This window comes from Bos javanicus, chromosome 26, assembly GCF_032452875.1.
Source record: "Bos javanicus breed banteng chromosome 26, ARS-OSU_banteng_1.0, whole genome shotgun sequence".
Taxonomy (NCBI): domain Eukaryota; kingdom Metazoa; phylum Chordata; class Mammalia; order Artiodactyla; family Bovidae; genus Bos; species Bos javanicus.
This window is the reverse complement of record NC_083893.1, coordinates 48,831,244-48,835,650: the sequence shown is the minus strand read 5'-3', so window position 1 is coordinate 48,835,650 and position 4,407 is coordinate 48,831,244. Positions and strand designations below refer to the sequence as shown.

The 4,407-nt window shown below is 52.7% G+C and overlaps 1 long non-coding RNA gene across 1 annotated transcript; it reads right to left on the bottom strand.

Annotated features, from left to right (window-relative positions):
- Positions 1–702: 702 nt before the first annotated feature.
- Positions 703–3,392, bottom strand: LOC133239562 (uncharacterized). The gene is made up of 2 exons (XR_009733883.1): positions 1,451–3,392; positions 703–778 (listed from the first exon to the last, which is right to left on the bottom strand). It is a non-coding gene; the product is annotated as an uncharacterized LOC133239562 (long non-coding RNA).
- Positions 3,393–4,407: the final 1,015 nt, after the last annotated feature.

Genomic DNA, 4,407 nt, shown 5'->3' with positions numbered 1-4,407 from the left:
AGGTGTGCCCACCCCGCCAGGGGACAGGCGAGGCAGGTGCGGCCGTGGGCATCTGGCCCTGGGCAAGCCTGGCGTGATCTGCCCCAGCACGCGTACCGCTGCCCCCTCGTCCACACGCCCCTTCCAGGACCGCCGACTCCTAGGCCACCCTCTTCTCTCCACTCCAGGCCCAGGGAGTGTCAATGACACCAGCACAAAGTCTCCCGAGGATAGCCTGCATTTTTAAAAGCTGGGGGGACAGTGTTGGCCAGATCCCAAGAATAAACCTCCTGTGGGAGTAGGTCGTGTGCTGGTGTCTGAGACAGACAGGCCGTGGCCGGGGAGGGGGCCTCCTTTACGCCCGGACCCGCCCTCTGCCCCCATATCTCTTCCCCTTCCTTGCCCAGAGCTGATTCCCCTGGAGGACCCAAAATGCCCTTGACAGAGTGCCCCCCGGACCTCCCCCTTCCCCAGCGCAGGCAGCCCAGGTGTGGGATTTCCACAGCTAAGACCTTGAGAGTATGATCACGCCCTTCAAGAACAGAAGCAGCCCACGGTAATTTGCTTTGGAGGTTTCTATCAAAACAGAAAGAATGAAATTAACTTCTTAGAGGGCCAATATTAGTTCAGCATCAAACAAACAGAAAATCACCACCGGCCTTTAAATGAATGTTTTCATCCCATGGCTGCCTTCCTGTCTGATCTAAATAAATAACGAGGTCATTAATAGAAAACACAGCTATTTACCTTAAAGAATAGAATTTCAAATCCCACAAAACAGTTGCCGGTGTTCCAAGCTCTGATGAGAAAAGAATAGGTTTATACCAAATTGTATATTCAATATGTTAATTAAACCAATAAAGAGTAACTGTATTTGAGTTTCCTGATCTAATAATGAAAAAGATATGTTTGGCTGACTATTTAAAGTGCTTGATGGAATATTTTACATACTTTATTTGCATACTGAGTAAATGCCAGACTAACATTTCAAGTTTCAGTAAACTGCTCAGAATTCTGCGGATGAAGAGTTCTGTGCAAGTGCGAACACCCCGCTGTAATTAACTTTTGTTGTTTAGAAAACCAAGGCTATAAAAGTCTATTTAATCAAACTTCCCTCCATGTGCTTTTTTTAAAAATTATACTTAAGAAATCTATATACCAAAGGGTCTCATTCCAACCATAGATGGTGAGATTATTTGACTAACTTCCATAGAAGAATCACAAATTAAAAAGAAGACAATTAGCAAAACTGAATTCTGAGACTCACATAAAAGCACAGAGACCATTAGGTTTGATTAATGAGCATCGCGTTTTAAAACTCTGCCATTTCTAAACTCGGGGTGTGTTGGCTGCACTTTGTCCCTGAAGTGACAGGAGTGTGAAAAGCACGCACCACGCACAAGTGATCATATTTCATTTCTTCTGTGTCTCGGCCTAACTAAGCTTAAAAGCACCAGACAATAAATCTTACTTCATTCCTTGAAGCTGGAGAGAAAACAGTGCTTCCAGCCACCACCGCTGCATAACAAATCAGCCCCAACTCTAGGGGCTCCAGACAACAGCCCGATTTATCGTCCTCTCTCGAGGGCAGAGCTGGACGGCTCTCAGCAACACATCTGGAGGGCGCGGCTCCCCGCACACCCTCCCTGCCTCCACCGCAGGATGACGGGGCGTCCGGAGCACCTCCCCCAGGGAGCCAGGAGCTAGGGCGCCACTGTGATGACACGGCCACACAAGTCACGGGTGCCACTTCCATCGGACCATGGCTCCACCCAAGGTGGAGGAGAGAGAACCCAGCCCACCTCTTGACGGGAGGGTCACCTCGTACCGTGAGGACGGAAGGGCTGTGGTCCAGGATCTGCTGGAAGGCTCCATTCCGTCCCACTGTGACCCGCCCACTCCCAAGTCGCCAGCCCCACCTCTGTCCTCAACTTGAGGCCTGAACAGCCACCATGACTCCACTCCGTCATCTCCACCACGTGTCCCACAGGCTCCTCGAACCCCATTCCTAAGTGTCAGGGGATAAACAGCGTCCCCAGATTCACGCTGAAGCCCTTATCCTGGTGACTCAGACGGTAAAGAATCCATCTGCAATGCGGGAGACCCAGGTTCAATCCCTGGGTTGGAAAGATCCCCTGGAGACTGGAAAGGCTCCCCACTGCAGGATCCTTGCCTGGAGAATTCCATGGACAGAGGAGCCTGGTGGGCTATAGTCCACGGGGTCAGAGAGTCAGATATGACTTGCTGACTAACACCCATCCCCAGAACCTCATGGTGTGACTGCATTTGGATACACTGTCTTTAAAGAGGTCATGGTAAACCAGGGTCGCTAGGGCGGCCCTAATCCGCTATGACTGGAGTCCTTATAAGAGGAGATGAGGATGCAGACACACGGGGAGGATCACGGGAGGACACTGTCAGCCAAGGAGCAAGGCCTCAGGAGGACCCAGCCTGCCCACACCTTGACCTCCAACTTCCAGCCTCCAGAATCATGGGAAAATCCATTACCGTGGCATTAAACCCCCCAGCCTCTGGTTTGTTATGCAGCCAAGCTGCATAAATCAATTCAACTCTTCACGCATGCGTGCTAAGTCGCTTCAGTCGTGTCTGACTGTTTGCGACCCTATGGACTGTAGCCTGCCAGGGTCCTCTGTGCGTGGAATTTCCCAGGCAAGAATATTGGAGTGGGTTGCCCTTCCCTTCTCCAGGGGATCTTCCCGACCCAAGGATTGGACCTGCGTCACCTGCATTGCCGGTGGATTCTTCACCACTGAGCTGCCAGGGAAGCCCTCAATTCCTCATACCTGCAATCTTAGGAAATGGACACATGTCTTTGCCTGGAGGAATTCATAGTGACCCCTCCTCACCCCCAACACACGTTCACCACCCACCCACCCACCACCCCCCAGCCCAGCCCTGACACCAACATGGACCACCGTGGCCACCCTGAACCAACCCCTCAGCCTGCACCCCTTCCCATCGGTCCAGCCACCCACCAGGCCCTTTGCAAAGACAGTCATGCTCGTCCCGGAATGAAAAGGTCTCCCCCTCCCTTTGGGACAACTCCAGAGCCCCAGGCCCGGCACCAAGGCCTCCAGAGGTGGCAGAATGAGCTGGAGAGGGCGTGAACCCCAAGCCAAGCCATCTGGCTCAGCCGCAGCCACACCCTCACCAGGAGCAAGACCTGGTGAGTGACCAGACTCTGTGCCTCAGTTTCCCTGGCAGGAACTGTGGGTGGTCATGCCCACCAAGGAGGACAGCAGGCCTGCCCACTCCTCCTCCAGGGGTGCCCTAGGGTGACCCCACACCTGTCACAGCCCTCCACTCGCCTCAGTCTTGGGGGCTGAGCAGGACAGTGTCCACACACACACACTCACACACACACACTCTCACACACTCACACACACATTCACACAGACACATTCACACACTCACACACAGAGAGACTCACTCACTCATACTTTCTCACACACACACTCACACAGACACACTCACACACTCACACACCCACACACTCACACAGACACACTCACACTCACACTCACACTCACACTCACACACACACACACACACTCACACACACACTCACACACACACACTCAGACACACCTTCCTCTTCTGTGCCTCGCAACTTCTCCAGCCGCCATGGAAGCCGCCTCAACCCCCGAGAGGCACAGCCCAGCACCGGGCTGGTGGGCATTTATCCCAGAGAACCCAGGACCAACCTTCGCACAGACACCTTGCAGGGTGTTTATAGCAGCTTGACTCATAATCTCCAAAAACTGGCACATAAATGGCGGGATGAAGAAACTCATGCACGTCTGCAAATGGACTCCGCTCAGGGGCAGAAAGGGACAAGCTATTGACCTGTGTGCCCACTGCACTGACCCTGGTGAGAGAAGCCAGACCGGAAGGCGCCGTGTGCACGACCCTTTCACCCGGCATCTGGAACAGGTGGTGGCCAAAGCTGCACCAACCTGAGGAATGAAATAAATAGTGCAAAATGGAACTATAACCAAAAGTGTAAACTAAATACGCAGGCGTCCCAACCGATGTAAAGAAACATTTGAATAAATAAACGGGGAGAAGACAGACGTCTTCCTTACATAAGTTCAAGTAATTTATGTGGTTACTTCCCCCTCCAGAAAGGAGAGAGTGCTTCTGAGCCCACGTGCTCCCACAGAATAGAGTCTGGATGGGAGGGAACGTGACCTGACCAGGGCGGGGGGCAGCCAAGGAGGGCCTGGCAAACACACCCGTAAACACACATCGAGGCTCAAATCAGCAGTGGGAGGCCGTGCTGAAAGCACACACCCTCCAACGCGACGGACGGGTGCTTAGCGTGAGTGGTATTTATCCCAAAAAACATAGTGGCTTATGGGAAAGCACAAAACACATGAGCGAGGTCCTCAGAACCGGGAGCTCACT